The sequence below is a fragment of the Anas acuta genome, chromosome 4 (genome assembly GCF_963932015.1).
Source record: "Anas acuta chromosome 4, bAnaAcu1.1, whole genome shotgun sequence".
In the NCBI taxonomy this organism is placed as follows: domain Eukaryota; kingdom Metazoa; phylum Chordata; class Aves; order Anseriformes; family Anatidae; genus Anas; species Anas acuta.
The window spans coordinates 62,035,341-62,051,832 of record NC_088982.1 but is presented as its reverse complement, the minus strand read 5'-3'; the positions used below and the strand labels follow the sequence as shown (position 1 = coordinate 62,051,832).

Here is a 16,492-nt window from a genome sequence, read left to right as displayed (position 1 = left end):
TTATTTATTTTTGTTCACTTTATTTATTGATTGATTTGTTTAATGATTTATTTATTCTAGCCATCAAAGCTGCACAGCAAATTGTTTCTTAAAGACTTGAAACCAGAAGGTAAATGAAAAACAAACTGGATCCCTTTTTATTAAAATCTCATGGAGATTTTAAGCAGTATTAGGAATTTAGGGGGAGAGGGAAGTTGTTTGTTTTTATTCGCAGAAGCGCTGGGCTCCTCTGAATGAGGGATGGCAGGCGCACACCAACAACAGAAGAAGACGTTAATAACTTGCACCCTCTCCCTACGGTTGTGTTTATGAGAATTTAAGGAATGGGCACAGTTTCTAGCAAAACACTTGCTTGTGTAACTAATAATAGGACCTTCAGATTCTTCTGGATGAATTTCAGTTCCCTTCCTTCACAGCGCTCTCATGCCTGAAGTAAGGACAGTGGAAGAAGTAAAGGAGAGCGAAAACTTGTTAGGTGTCACAGCTGCCCCCGTGGTTTCACTCACTTCACAGTGCCCCACACTCCTCGCTCCCAGGCTGGCAGGAGAGGCGATTTAGGCATCATCTAGCCAGATGATCATTCAAGGTCCCTTCCAATCCCTAATACTCTGTGATTCTGTGAGAGGAACGGGGAGCTGTGCCCTCTCTCTGCCCCCCGGCCCCTCTTCGCATGCCTTCCCACTGCAGTTGGTGCTCTTGGTTCCCCTCAGCCTGGTGCAGGTGGTCAGAGAAAGGAGCACCTTTGTGTCCCGTCTCCTCCTCTCCCCACATCTTCGCCTGTTTGCCTCCACGCACCCGCTCCTTTCTAATCTTCCTGTCACACAGACGCTCTCTCCGGTGATGTATCTGCTGCCTGGGAAGCGGCTCTTTTTGTCTGGGCCCACAAAGCCAGCAAGCCAGGGCCCGAGTGAAAGGGTCGCGCTTGCCACAATAACTTTTGGCGGCTGCTAAGTCATTCCTGCCTCTCAGCTCCCACAGACTCCTTTGTGGCTGAGGACGGAGGCTCCTGGGAAGCCCGTCCGGGCTCCCGCTCTCATGCCCCGGCCCTACAAAGGGCCCTGCCTGCGTGCCGCGGTGCCCCGGGCAGCGGAGGTGTCTGCCGCCAGGCCCTGCGACGCCTTCCCAGTCAGGCCGTCATCCCCGGGCCCCCCTTGGTGCATAGATACGAGCCGAAGGGCGAAACGGCTTGGAAACCATCTTTTCTTGTCCTGCGGCCTATCTGCGTGGGGAGCTGATTGACAGGCGGAGGGTGAAGGGCCAGAGGCTGTGCTAATTGTCTGAGGCCCTTGCTCAAACATGGATGGAGAAAGAGGGAGTCCCCGCAGGCAAGGGAAGAATGGGAACCTTTGTGAGGCCCGACACAGTAAATGCCACCTTTGTGAAGATTTAGACTTGCTGGGGTCAGGTTTTAACAACTTGGGATGCTCCGGTCTCTTCCTCTTTCCTTTAGCTCCAAAGGCTCCTCTTCCTCCTTTATTTCTGCTTCATCAGCAAGCATTGTTTCAGTGAGGCTCGAATCCCCTTTCAGTGGCTTAGCCAAACACAGACAAGTCCCACCCTGCTAAACAAGCCTCTTTTGGGGGCTGCTGGAGTTTTTTCTTTTCCCTCCTCCTTGTCTCCCATGCTGCAAAGAATGCCTCTTAGTATTCTCAGAGGAACGGGAACATTTGCATATTAATTTAATTGTGTGTGTTCATGCAAAACTACTCGACTCACAGCAAACTAGCCACAGTTATTAAAATTAATTTGCAGAGGAAGGGAGCTATTGTTTTCCAAGACTAGAGTTGTCAAAGCTTATGTTTTTCTGTGTGCTAAAAGCAACCGCCTAGTTGCTTGCTGCCCTCTTTGGCACCAGAGAATAGCTGGAGAATCATAACAAAAGCTCCTTGGAGAAATTGGAGAGCGGAGAAAGTTTTACACAGGCAAGAAATGAAGGAAAGTCTGTGCTTTTCAGTTGCTCCCAGACCAGGATTTCCCACCTGTGTTTCAGGCCTCCCTGGGACTCCTAGGAGGAGAAAAAACCATCCGATACTGCCTTTAACAGTGTAGATAAACCCAGCTGAGCCCCGCCAGCATGTTTCCATTGAGCTCCTTCCGTGCATTTGGGCATATTTCCATCTGGCTCGGGCACGTCTCTCAAAAGAAAACCATGTAGAGCTTTTTTTGCTTGGTGCTGGTGTGTTTGCAAGTGTAGGTGCTGTGTGTGCACGTGTGTATATGTGTGCATGCATCTAAGTCAGACAGCAAAACACACGCCATCGCCAGCAGGAGTACCAGGTGGTGGCAGGGGGCTGGCTGTCTTCCTCCGACTGGTGATGGATTTTGGGATCTGCAGTGGGAAAACTTCTCACTGGTGAAAAATAGTGTTTTTCACTGGAAAAACGGGAGGATCATTGCATCACTTTGCTATGAAACGGATTATATTAATATTCTTGTATTTTTTCCTTTAATTTTCTAGTGTTTTGGAAGATGTAACGTAGATACTTTCTTGGTCATGATCAGTTAGGAGTCAATGTGTGTTGCTATTCAGTACGTGCAAGACTAAATCCTAGCTGCTCTCCCACATTTACACTTGTTGGCCCTTTATAAGTGATATCGTGGAATTGGCCACCAGCGCACAGATGCATGCACAAAGCAGTGAAGGTTTTCTGGAAGTTTTTGACAGTTCCATACATAATCCGTGGATGTGACATGACCTGGTCTGAAAACATATTACCAGAACTATCACCAATGCAATATCTGAAGTAATTTAGCTTCACACCATGCACAGAGGTGTAATACATAGGTGCTTTTGCCACATTGCTTCTGAAACATTTGCTCCTGTGTCTTTGATAATAAAACTGTCGGAGTGACCTTGGGGAGGTAATAACGGCTCATTGATTTGGATTTAAAGCTTCCATATTGTTTTACCCGTTGTGTGATATTTGTTCAAGGGAAAAATAGAAAAATGAACCTGTTCCACGATCTCATCCGAAAGACATCAGGGGTTTTATAGAGATGCAGGATGTTTATTGGCTGCATAGCCCTTTGGAAACTCCCAGAGCCTTTGAATTTCCTTATCGTGGGGAGCTTCCTGGGAGAGGAAGACTCGTGAGCTGTGCACCCTGCAGTCCTGGTTTCAGTAGCAGACAGCCTGACAAGCTGCAGGACATTGAGCCAGCTTGGGTGGAACTTTGTTTGTTAGGGTGAGTACATGAAAACTGTGTCTTTCTGTTAAAAGGTTTGATCTGGGGAAATACCCAGCTAATACGGGTTGTTGTCTGTCTTCCCCTTAAAGGTAACTTCAGTTGCACATTGTGGATGCTTAAAGATAAGCCTCTTTGAGTTGCTGGTCATTTGACACTTTGGAAAATCCATTTGCCAACCTGCAAACCTTACCATAGGGTAAGGAGGCGGGTGTGGGACTGCTGGCATGGACAGTTACAGCGTGAGCATGGCTTGTCCCCAGCCTGGCACACATCAAGCCTCCGACCAGCTGGATAATCCAGGGGATATTTGACCAGTGCCCAAGCTTAAAGAAATGTTCTCAGCTATTCTGAACTAGAAAATCTGATTTCATACGCCAGCTCATTGGATGCAAAGGTATATTCTGTGTTCTTTTCAGCACTGATTTTTCTTGGCAGAATAATGTTCGGGTTGCCTAGGAAGGAAGGACCTAGGGGTTAAGATGGGCAGTGAGTAGCTGTCACCAGAAGCACCTGTGCTGTGTGAGGCCAGGGGCCAGGTGCAGCCTATTTTTGAAGCTCATTTTTTTCTGAAAAAAATATTTTTCAGAATGGCAAGTTCCACTTCTACTTTCCCATTCCTGTTGCGCAAGATTTTTCTTTGATGAGAATTTTGTTTTTAATGATTATGCTTTTCTTCATGTCTAAAAGAAAGGAAGTGTGTGTTTTGATTTTTAAAAATTATTATTATTGTTTTATTTGCAAAACACAATGGCTTATAGTAATTCTTTGGGTAGTTTCAGCTGAAATTCAACGTGCAAAGGGTTACATGTGATTTTAAGGATATGTAGAAAATATTTTTTCATTTATCCTGACTATATATTTGCTTTTAATCTCCTACATAAAGTTATACACAATATAATTCTGCCTCTGATTTCTGGCTTGCTGCAATCTGCACTCAAGAGTCAATCTTAGTTGGGTTAATTAATTTGAATTAACTACAGGGATCCTTTCCATTGATTTCAGTGGACTGTTGATCATGCTGGCATATAATACAAATTGCTGCTTCTTAATTAACCCCTCTATTCTTATCTGATCTCTTCAAGTTACTCACCAGGTGTGGGGGAAGAGTAGGGACTGAAGCCTTGGTCTCATGAACATCAGCAAGAGTGGGTTATCCAGTCAGATTTTCTCTTGCCCTCCAGGTAAATTGGTGCTTGTGTTGTGATTTACTTTTAATATATATTTCTATGTTAGTGGATGACTGCAGGAAAAATGGAAAGGAGCTTGCTCTGTAGTAGCTGGTACCTGCCACGCAGGGGAAGCCCAGGACAGGCTCACAGTGCAGGGACTTGATTTGAAATTTTTTATTACCCCTGTTGGGGCAAATCTGCTACCAGCTTCCACGTTTCCTTTTCTTCTGCTGCTGTTTAGCAAATCATAACATTTTACATTTGACCTGGCAGAATCTGGGGACCTAGAATAACAGTGAACATGGCCAAATGTTGCCCAAAAGAAAGCCTGCGTGTGTTTGACTGAGCAGGGGTGGGCATCTTTCACCACCGCGCACAGGGTGCCCACCCGGGACAAAAGCAGAGACTTTCAGGAGGCTCCTGGACATTAAATTGTAGCTGCAGAAGGCATTGGGTAGGCAAACTAAGATCACGGTTATTATGGTTAATGTAAACAGTTTGTCCTCACGATGCTGCCCTTTGGGATTGGTGATTTCTTTGTTCATTTTACCACACCGAAAATACATTGCATGGAAAAACGAAGTGAAATACTGGCATGGCATCAGGCCCCAGCTGCTGCCACTTGCTGTCCGTGGCAGGGAGGCTAGGGGCTGACATGGCTTTAGTCCCAAATTATAACAGTTTCCAAAACATATTTTCTGCAATTACCAAGTAATTTTGCACCCCAGGTGTGCCATTTTTAGAGTTATTGTGGGGTTTGATCCTTATAGACACCTCGTTTGCATGGGACTCAGCACACACTGAGGCATTAGGATCCTTTAGACAGTACTGAATGTCTAAATATTGCTGTGTCCAGTGAGAATTGGACTAGACAGCACTTTTGCAATTGAATCCTTTTGATTTTTTGACACCCAAATACCCAGTTCCACTTTGAAAATGATAGCTGAGCTCCTACATTGTGCGGGCACACTGAGGTCGTTGCCATTCATGTTTTGTGACTACAACAGAGAACAGCAAATGTCCTCCTGGATACTGCAGGGTGCTCACTGCAGGTTGGTCACTTGCTTGTGTCGTGGGGGATGGAGCCAAACTCCCTGATATGATGGATAGGAGGCACACTAACAAGGATGCTTGCTGGCAGGAAAAAAAAACCTCTGGAGAAGTATATTTAGCCTGCCTTGCAATAAGGAGCCACAGTAAATTACTGTAGCCATTTACCTGTGTACTTTTGCATCCATTCCTTTAAAACAAATGATACATTATTGATAACCCCATTTCAGAGGAAAAAAAAATATGATGTCATGCACTTTTGTCAATTTTCTTTTTAATTAATGGTGTTTTTGAGAAAGGTGTTTTAGAAACTGCTGCATGCTTTCAAAGCCATCTTTTGTACATTGCTTCCTCGCGATCTAAGAAGCACAGAGCGAAATCCTATCCGTAGGACATCAGACTGAGTGATCACAGAAGTATCTTCCAGCCTTGATGTCACCTTGGCAGGGTTAAAGGGTGCGTCTCCTTTTATATAGCATTATGGAGGGATGCCAGCCACCAGCTCATCCAGCATCCCTCGCAGGGGTCTGACCTGCGGCTTATCAGACTGGCAGAGACCACCGTTTCTTCATGGGCCAGGTTTTGCCACAGAGGGGCCATTTATTCCTCTTTGCTTGGTGCAGGGAGCAAAGAAAGGCAAAAAGGAAGGCAGAAGGATAACTGGAAAAAAAGTTAAAAGAACAATGGTGTTTCTGACAGAATAAGAAGTCCTGGTAAGGCCTGACTGGGGCTGGCAGAGCTGGCTCACGGTTAATTTAAAGTTAACAGCTAATAGCTGTTCCAAAGTGTTTTCTGCTGGAGATGTTGGTTTTGGATTGTTTTCATATGCAGGTAAATGCCTCATCTTATGAGGAATCATATTAGGGTCAGACTTAGGTGATACACCTTCAATTCCACTGCCTGGGGAGGTTGCTGTGTAAGAGTGCCCAGAATAAAAGTATGAAGGCAAAGACAGGCCACCGAGATAATGTTTCTCCATGAGTTATTTATTTCATATTGCAGTGAAAAGAGAAAGAGTTTCACTGTTCAAAATACTCACTGGAAAGCCAAGAAAACGCTGCTTGGTGAGCTGTTTCTTTTTTTCTTTGGAAAAGGGCTCGTTTCTTGGGAGAGCAGGGATTAGGTCAGCTGGTCAGTCAGTTGTATTTCCCACACGAGAGGCACAGAGTGGGAAGAGTGGGAGAGGAAACTGCTTTTTACTGCCGAACACTAAAAAAAAAATGCAGAATTCTTCCAAGGGAAACGTGCACCAACAGAGTTTGAAAACATATGTTACACATTAAAAAAACAACACCATAAAAATAACCATTGCAGATCTCTGCAACCACGTATAACTTTTACTGCATTGGTACTAGAAAACAGCCTTACTGTGAGGTTGGATATGAGGAAATTTCCAACATTGCTTGCAATTGTGCTGTCAGGAAGGATAACAACGTAAGCAAATTGGCAGCTCTGATCATTCACCCGTGTAGAAATTGCCTGATCTGTTCATGAACCATATTTTACTCAATCGAAAAGAAAGTAACATTTTCATCCTGATATTATTAAAAACCTAGAAGCTATTAAAAAGGCAGAAGTGCCTATAGATTGATCTAATGCTGTGATTGTAACTGAAAAGACAAAATAATATTATATGTGGAAGCCTGCACTTTTCATAAGGCCATAAAATGTTAAAAGATCACGATTATTAAAAACTTGAAGACATGACAGCCAAGGAGAGAGAGTCAAAACTGTTCTGCTCAGTATGGAGTTCAGGACATACATTTTAGCAGTGTCGTGCTGGATGATTCAAGTGCTAAACTAGTAAATGTTAATATAATATTAGGAAATTATAATGATGAATATAGCTGGATACCATCTGGTATTAACTCAGTTCCCAGGGCATTTAAAATTCTGATTGTGCAGTTCTTTGTAGGATTACTGGGTTGGAAAGCTGTGGTTGAGGAATGTTGTAATTTGTCTGGTGCTAGGATTACTGAAAAGTCAGCCAATGCTGTCTTTTGATGGAAAATATCTTGTTGGTTTTTTAATAAATAACACATTTCGGGAAGAGAGTGCGCTTTTCAGAAATTTTGGTTAATGAGGGTGCTTGCTGGAAGCTGCAGCTCTGTAGCCTTAATCTCATTCAGCCGAGAAGCGGGGCTGTGCCTGCTGTGCTGCACCCCCAGACCCTGCCTTGTTCTGTGCTTTACTCCCTCCAAGTCAGGGCTGTGTTGGGCACGGAGGACGTGGTCTCACCAAATCCACCGGCAAGAATCAGCAAGAGACCAAGGCAAACTGCATTTCCCAAGGGGCTGTTTCCAGCTGGGCAGCTTTCAGTTCTAGGGCCCAATTCTTTGCCACTTGCTTTTCATACCCCAAACTCCTCTCACAGAAAAATAAAACCTTTTTTTTTTTATTATTTTTTTATTTCCACTCATATATGCTCTTTGATTTTAGAGAAACAGCTTCAAAGTAATGCTGAAGATAAGACAGGAGATGGTGTACAGCATCTGTCAGCAACAGAATAGGGAGAAATAGTAAGCAGTAGCTTGACGAATATGAGTCAGCTGAGTTTGTTAAGTTAAGCAGATGTAACAGAGCAAAAACTAATGGGAGTGCAAGAAATGTGTTAGGTTCTCCAGAGGCAGAAAGTCAGTAGAAATAGCTTTTATAAGACTATTTATAAAAATAAATAAATCAGTAGCAATATAAAATGTAAGACAGTGGAAGAGGCATGCTGTACCTTGAGTAGAGTACCCATCCTCGAGGCTGTTTGCAGTGGAGATTTCCATGTTCACACTGTGACATCAGACATTGGTTCAGCAGAAATCACCAGTATGAAGGGACGGGGGCTACGAGGCAGCACAGCTCTCTGCCTCCTGGTGGTATCACTGGCCACTGTGGTCCCAGCTGCCTTAATTAGGCAGATGTGTGTGGTTGGAAGGCTGGTAAGTGCTCTTGCAATCCTCTTCTCAGCACTGTTCCTGCCAGGCAAAACAAAGGTGCCTCTCAGCTTCAGGTTGTTTTGATAAAATCGGGTTTTTCAGAAGGGTTTGGAGTGCTTTTCTTCTTAGGCACCTGTTGAAATGCATCCCCGGGGGGGCTGAGATTTGGAAGGGCAGACTGAAACAAATCACACGTTTCCTATGAAGTCTTCATTCTCCTTCATTACTCCCTGTACTCAGAGGTTTTCTGCTCCTGCTCTGAAGGAACCTCTCGTGACCTATCTTTGTGTATGCTTTTCAGAAATACAGAGCGGAGGGAGAGAAACCAGGGTGCATGTCAGCAGTGAGCCAAACATGAAGAAATGTTCCTCTGGAGCAACATTTGTTCGAGCAAAAGGCCCAGGTGATCAGAGTGCTCGAGTTTCCCCCAGCTGTCGTTTCAAGATCTTTCTGTTCCACCTGGAACCACGTAGTTCCAGCTGTCCCCTCACTTGTGTGTCTGCTGGGTTTTTACACCACCGTTGGAAGGAAGCAAAGCCCCGCAGCTGTCAGACTCCGTCCCGTATGACTCCCTGCACAAGGCTCTGCTGGCTCCGTCCCCCAGGACAAAGGTAGGTTTGTCATCTTCCCTGGGGCTGCCACTCAACAGAAGGGCTTTGTAACATCACTTCTGCATTCTCTCACCTGTTATGGGAGATATATCTGCTTCTTGTCCCAGACAGATCCTTTTTCTTTGCCGTGGAGCTTTAGAGACAAGGGGTTACTTGGCTCTTTGATAAATTTCAGCTTTTGTTTTAAATCCATTTCACTTAATGCCTAGGTTTGTTTTATTTTCCCTCAGACACTGGCTTTCAAGGGCATTTAGGCACTTGTCTGAATTGCTGGTGTTTTTTTTTTCTGTACCTTTTAGTGGAGCTAAAGTGTCTGTGATTCCCTCTCCCTTCCTTCTTTCTCTCCTGATCCCTCCCCAGTTCTCATGCTTTTGCTTTCCTGCAGAGGAGTGATAAATGGCCTGGAGTGGAGTTTGATGAGGTCAGGTGTTACTGTCGGCCGTAAATCCTTCCTGCTTGTTGCTTCAGCAGCACTCTCTGGCCTTGGACATTTACAGCTCTTCCAGTGGAGGAGGGATAGGAGTGGTGTGGGCTGTCAGCGCACCGGAGTGATTTGCCAAAGGGTTTTTACTTGATAGCTTCACACACCTGGAGAAACTCCTCCAAGCCCCAGGAACAGAGAGGAATCTTCTAATCAGCTCTTTGCTCCGAGCTAGAGCTCTCCTGCTCAGGGAGCACAGGCCTGCTCGTGGGGCGTAAAGTTAAGCAGTGCATTAGGCAGAGATGATCTCTGAACAGAGATGCGGAGACAGATATATGGAGAAACTTGCTGTGCTAACAGTTGTAGCCCCGTCTGTGTGAATAAGCAATGTGCTTACTTTGGTTGTCATCCCAGCACAAGCGAGGTGAATGTGTTTTGCTTTTTTGGCACACTGAGTGTGATAGCCCAATATATGCTGCAAGCAATGGAGTGTTTGTAGATTGTCAGCTCGTAAATCCCAGGTAGCTGGTGGCTGCCTGAAAGTGCCTTCGCTGTGTTGATTCTGGCAAGAGTGTGGAAAGATAATGGTGTGGGGAGCGGTGGGGATGGCAAAAGAGGGCTACATGGACTTACTAAGTCCCTGTGCCACTGCTGCACGTAGCAGAGTAGGCAGGCAGAACTGCATGGGCAGTTAAAAATGTAGTGGGACCTGTGTCCGTAGGAGATACCGCTGTCTCAGTGTCAGCCCGCCGTTCTGCATACAGAAGAAGTTGCAAATGGGGTTGTTAAGGGAACACGCTTCCCTAAAATGCAGCAAAATTAGTGTTGCCCTTAGCCCTGCATATAGTTGATGCCAGTCACTCTCCCCAAATACCACAATCATCAAACAAGTCAAGGACTTATATATGTAGTTAGAGATCACTTGAGCAGAAAATGAAACACATCGGCTAGTGGGTGGGGCGTAATTTCTTCTTTACACAGAAGTTTGTTTAAAATTCAGCAGAACAGAAAAAAATGTTCTTACAAGTTTTTAGTGGAAAAAAAAAAAAAGAATGCTTACCACATGAGGAATGCTTGTGCACATGCAGTTTAATTCTGAAATTAGTCAGCCTAATGAAACCAAATTTACAGTGCCACAATAGAGGAGCTATTCAAAATGCAACGTTACTCTCCATTTCTCATGCATTTTAGCTTTAATTTTGTAAATACCGTTTAGTAAAATCAAAACTCTTCCCGCTGTCTTGCTAGGTTTTGTGATATCCCTAATATTCAAGGAGGAGTGTCGTTACAGGATTGACATCAAAGATGATGTTTATTTATTTGGATTGCTGGAAGGTGTTGATGTCTTCTGTGTTCTCAGTCTTGTCTCTTTAAACCTGCTGGATCATACAAAAGAACATGAATAGAAGAATTTGCCTGCAGAACTTTTCATTATTAATGATGCTCTATGACTAAATTGGAAATCTGCTACTGTACCCCAAGGGGGTGATTAATTTAGCAGACTAGGAGTTTTGATTAAAAGGGAATGAAATGTCTGACACATAGTCTATTTATCAGTTATTATGATATTAAAACACTCTAATCATTGTGGTGCCTAAATTAAGGCTTCCCAGCCTAAATGTCACTTCATAGCACTGTTTTAGAGCTGGCTGTGTGATACAAGTTTATTATCAGTGGGCACATGAGAGTGTATGTGTATATCGTGGTCTTTGATAGGAACAAAGTTGTTTGGTATGAGCTCTTCTCTTTGCCCTTTTCTTGTTAAAGAGGAGATGAGGAAAGATTTTAAGATGCGATCTGTACTTGTGATGCATGTACAAGATGCAACTCTCACTGATGTCCCCAGGAATTATTACACAGGCTTTTGTCAGACTTTGAGCCTACAGAATACAGAAAACATCACAGCAGCATGAGGAGCTAAGTCAGAACTCGTTCCTTCTAGAACACAGGTGAACTCTGAGATGTTACATTTGCCTAGAGATGAAACCGTAACAGTTCTGTGTCCTTAAATTAAAGGTCAGGGGAGAAATAGGCAACAATCAATCAAGAAAAGTAATCAACAGTTGGCAGCAATAATGCGTTGTTTAAGCAGGCCACAGAGAAGTATGGAACCAGAGCGATAGGTCGTGTGTTTCTGTATAAATGCCTAAGAAATAGCTCTAAGCCACAGTATTGAATTGCCAAGCCTACTGAAAGCTTCAGAGAGGGAAGAGGGAGGGTCATGGAGCACTGTAAGACTGAGAAACACAACGTTCATGAAAGACAAAGTCAAGTAGTGGTGTGATTGTGGTGCCTTGTGCTAAAGAAAGCTTGGAATCAAATCAGATCAATAGAACAGCCCTGCCAGTAACTCAAATTTCAGTTTTAGGCTTAAATAGGAAAAATGTTGCATTAGGCCCAAATTATCCGTGGACTGACCACGATGGTGATGGTGACTGTGACATTCGGAGTGCTTTGGAGGGCAGAAAACACAGTCAAGATGAACAGTTGCCATGACCCCTTTGTAGCTAGGCTAAGTGCCCTGCCAGGGTACAATGCCAAGTCTGTCCTTTGAGACCATCACTGACCATGTCATGGAAGCCACAGAGCTGAAGCAGCCCCCGAAATTCGGGCCAGCAGAGTGTGCTTAGTTCATCACGTTCTTGTCAAAGGCCTGCTCTGCCACAGGGACCGTAACACATTTAGACGAAGCATTCCTGCAAGAAAAGCAAACATCCACTGCTGTCACACTGAATTCCAAACAGGAGAAGCTAGAAGAGGCTAGAAGAGTTCAGTCCTAAGAGGTAACAGAAAGACTATTTAAAGACAGTGATGGAGTCCCAGAGCAAATGCATCCCATTTATCAGAAAAGATCACCTTGAGGAAAGAAAAACAAAACAAAACAAAAACGCAGAAGGAAGTAAGATGGCTAAACAGCAGGAAAAGCATATTACTAAAAGCAAGAAGGCATCCTTCAAATAGCTTGGGTCTGACAAATGAGAAAAGTAGAAGGGCTCATAAACCCAGGTTATACAGAAAAACGCAATAAGGAAGTTCAGAAGAACTGGAGAAACTTACAGAAAGGAAAAAAAAAAATCCCTATTAAATCCCATTTCAAATACATGAGAAGCAGGAAGCTTGCCAGAGTCCGTAGGACCAATAAACAATAAATATGCAGAAGGAGTGTTCAGAAAAATGAAATGTTTCATGATGCTTGCCATGGGGGAGCGTGGGGAGGTTCCCACAGTGGAATGCCTCTCCTGGCAGATTACGGATGAAATAGGTGCAGTGGTGACTCCAGTGTGCATCTCTCACATCATGCACTGCTACCAGAGGAAAAGGGCCAGTGTAACAGCACTTTAAAGTGTTTCCTGGAAGACTCCCAGAGCTCAGTAGTGGTAAACCTGGTATCTACAATAAATAAATTGACAGGATCTGTAATAATAAAAATGTGGGAGCATCGACAAACACCAGTGACAAAGAGCCAGCCAGGGTTTTGCAGTGAAAATCACGGCATACTAATCTGTCGGGTAGCCCTGGAGGAGTGGATGGGCCAGACGTATGATATAACATACATGGGGAGATAAAAAGCATCAAAGGCAGTTAAGAAGTGCAGGTGCCGTGCAATAGCAATGAAGTGCTTCAAAAAAAAATTGATTAAAATTGGGAAGCAGAAGGTAGAAATGAAAGATTTAGGTTTTCACAGTGGAGGAGGGTCACAGGTCTGGTTCTGTAGGGATCGGTCAGGCCCACAGGGTTCAGTATGCTCATAAACCGTGTGGAGAATGGGGAGTGCAGTCAGATGGTAAACTGAAATATAACCAGGCTGGGGACTTCCTTGTCACAGGAGGCATGGTACATTAGGTTATAGCAGTAGTTAGCTTCCAAAAGGAGCTGGAAAATTCAAGGATGAAAAAAAATCCATTAAAGATGATTAAAATATGAAGACGTCACCTTTAGGTCCGTAAGTTCTCAGGCTGAAGAACAGCCTGGAGGAACATCCTTCCACAAGCTCGTCCTGGCTTTGTGCTGTCCCCCAGGCAGCTGGGCTGCTCGTCGTGCAGAGGGAGGCAGAGTGCGGGACTAGGCAGAGCTCTTGTTCTGTGTGGCAGTAGAAGTGTGGCTGGGAAAACACCTCGGGGTTTTCGTTTGGGATCTGTGGACAAATTGGAAGTAGAAGAAGGCTGAAGTAACCTTACCTTCTGCAGTATTTAAACAAGTCAGTCCCATCATGATATTTTGATTCAATTTTCTTTTACTTGTTTATGTACTTAAATATTAAGTACTAATAATGCACCATCCATTATTTATGCAAAGTATGTGGGCTGTGCGTTCCCTAAGACACCGAGCCATCACTACTGCCCTGGGTAAATCAGCTGGATACAGAAGAAAAAAAGTGCAGTGTGAGCCTTTTTTCTCCTCCCTAGCTCCTAAAATCTGGGCTAAGCTAAGCTTAGCTAAGAAAAGCACGTTGCTTCAGGTGGGAGGAGGGCCTGCTCCGTCCAGCTCAGCTCCACGAGCTGCTGAACCTGAACCTTTGGTTCATCAGGAGCCTCTGTTTGCCTGGTGTTGTGTTAAAACCCAATCACTTACAGGTCAAACCACCTGGTAAACCAGCCTTTCTGTGGTCTCCCTTCTTCTGGTGGCTCCTCTGTGAAATGTTTGCAGTGGCACAGAGCCCTGGGTCGTGTGAGAAGCAGGGTTTCCCCCAAAATAAAAAGCAGCTCTCCCACCTTGTGATGTAGGTCAGCCTGGGCGCAGATCCAAGAGCTGGGTTTGCTTTGTCCTCCAGAGTGTCCCGCGCTGCATGGAGACGTCTCGCTCCCAGTCTGAAGGCAGGCACAGAGGCGAGCACCTTACCGAAAGGAGATACGGAAGTGTGAAGAGTTGGCTGCAGTTTTTTTAAGAGAATCGGGATGCAAAATTGAAGAGGGAAACTTCAGGGGATAAAAACAGATGTTTTAAGACGTACTATCAGAGAGAACAGCACTTTGCAAACAACACTGGTAAAAAATATGACAGGGTAAGGGGAATGTGCCCTATGAATTAGTGGCAGGTATGGGAAAAGGCAGTCTCATCCGTCTGCACTTTCTGCATTAATTTTTCTCCTAGCAAAAAAAAAAAAAACACAAAGAGATCTCCTGGGGGCAAGAGATTTTTCAGCAGAGAGATTTTGTTTGTAAATAAAACAAGGAGAAAAGTGTCAGAAGATAAATACTTCCTGAAAAATAAATAAGTAAACAAATAGAAATGAAAAAAAATCCATCCCCCAGCAAACCACCCAGCACAAACGGAGTGGGTAACATCGGCCTCCTGCCTGCTGCCGTAGGTGAAGATGTCCGGGAGGCCGCTGGATGCTCTGCTCCCTCCCTCCCTGTCCGTCCCCCGGGTCCCCTGCAGCTGCTGCTGCTGCAGGAGAATAACGAGGATGTTCCTCTGAACGTGACACCGCCTCAGCGGGGTCTTTAGCAGAGCTCTCCGAGCTGTTCCCCTGAGCCCCGCGGTACCGCGCAGCCTGGGCAGGCAGTGCTGGTGGGCTCAGCGCTTCCCTCGCTTTTATTTGCCTGCTCGGGGAGAACACTGCCCTCACCTCCACGGCTCCTTTTGAAGTGACATCAGGCATGGATGTATTGAAACAAATGGCAAACGTTCCCTGCCTGGGTAAGGGGGAGCAGTCATGCATCAAAAGAGCAGCCTTGCATTGCCCAGTCTTTATCTTACACGCTGTGCATTTCCTTTTCTTTATTATTTAGCAGGATTTAGCACTGGAACTGAGCAAGTGTGAGTGAAGCAGAAGAGAGCTCAGCCTGAGCATGAGCTCTCTGCCCGATGCACGGAAGTGGAGGAAGTTTGTGAATTTCTGTGAGATCACTGAATTTTGTGTCAGCTTTTTCGCTCACTTTACCTCGTTGCTCTGGATGCTGTTTTAGTGACCTGGAGCTCTCGCCAAGGTGGAAATTGTTAGAATAAACCTGCCTGTGAGCTAGTGACAGAAATATTGCTAGCTTTTTATCTGCTTTTCCTGCCTTGATTTCTCCAGAGCTTACCTGCGCTGCCTCTTGTCCAAAGGACATTTTTATACCCATGCTGATAAGTGGCAGAGCGCTCACGGAGGGCACAGCGCAGTGGCAGCCCGCGAGGGAAGTAGTGAAAAGCTTCTTTTAACATCTCTGTACGTGGCAAACCCAATTTTGGGCCGTATATGTCAGCGTGGCAACTCTCCTTGTTCCCAGTCAGCATGCTACAGGGTAAGCGAGAATACAGCTTATTGCAGGCTTTTGTTTCTCTTCCAAGGTTCGTTCCTTTTCATCCCTTTCTGCGCCGAGTGTAATAAACAGAACAGGAAGCTGAAGGCAGTTTGGCTGGGGAAACAAGGCTCAATAATTAAAAACAAAATCAGCAACAACAAAAATATGCAGAAAAACAACCAAAAAGAGCAGGTCAGCAGAGAGAAAGAAAGACACCTTTGACAGAGGAAAAGAAGGAAAAGCAACGTCCAAGCTGTTCTCAACCAGCGTGAACGGAGGTTGTGCATAACAAATACAGAGATCTTGCCATGTCCTACACAGGTGGGTCGTGCTTTTTCCCTGCTCCCTTATTCCTGCCCACCCCATTGCAGCTAGAGCGAGGCCACCGGTCAGGTGGGAGGTTAGGGGGCAGGGTGAATGCTCTGGCCTCAGGTGCCCCTCCGAAAATGAGCGTTGGGATTTGGCCCTTAACTCCCTGAGCAGCGCGGAGAGAGGCTTTCTTTTCGCTGGGTTTGGGAAAAACATGGGGAAAAAAAAAATGGCTGAGGGAATGAAAGAAATGCACTCTGGTTCTGCTTTCGTTGTGAGCTTCGAGCTTTTGTGTCCACAGAAATGCAGATTTATGAGATCTTGCACTCGTATCAATGCCTTCCCTGGCGTTGAGCACGAAGCATCTAATAACCAGCAGGTTCTCCTGTTGGCGCGGGGAGGATCGTCGCTTGGACTTGATCCAACCCCTAAGTATTACGGAGGAGCCTAAGGCAGTGCTGGAGTGACATATTACCCTGCGTCTCCCTATAGCGCTATTCCTGTCTTTGCCTCTTCTGGATGCTCTGAGAAAAGGCAGTGGCAGAGGCGCACCTCGGGGCTGATGTGCGGCAGCAGTTCCTGTGTCTCTG

The 16,492-nt window shown here is 45.1% G+C and overlaps 2 long non-coding RNA genes across 4 annotated transcripts in view; one reads left to right on the top strand and one right to left on the bottom strand.

Moving 5' to 3' along the window:
- The first annotated feature begins 4,251 nt into the window (after positions 1 to 4,251).
- Positions 4,252 to 16,492, top strand: part of LOC137856337 (uncharacterized) — a 21,543-nt gene continuing 9,302 nt past the window's right edge. Inside the window, exons 1-3 of the long non-coding RNA XR_011096364.1 lie at positions 4,252 to 4,369; positions 8,636 to 8,945; positions 15,640 to 15,914. This is a non-coding gene — a long non-coding RNA (uncharacterized lncRNA). The remainder of the gene's footprint in view (positions 4,370 to 8,635; positions 8,946 to 15,639; positions 15,915 to 16,492) is intronic.
- LOC137856338 (uncharacterized) lies at positions 6,434 to 15,646 on the bottom strand. Of its 3 annotated transcripts, none has more exons than XR_011096366.1 (4): positions 14,079 to 15,646; positions 13,300 to 13,501; positions 8,133 to 10,742; positions 6,434 to 6,616 (listed from the first exon to the last, which is right to left on the bottom strand). It is a non-coding gene; the product is annotated as an uncharacterized lncRNA (long non-coding RNA). The 3 variants fall into 3 exon arrangements; XR_011096367.1 differs by having other exon boundaries at positions 13,300 to 14,200; positions 15,393 to 15,646; XR_011096365.1 differs by having other exon boundaries at positions 13,300 to 15,646.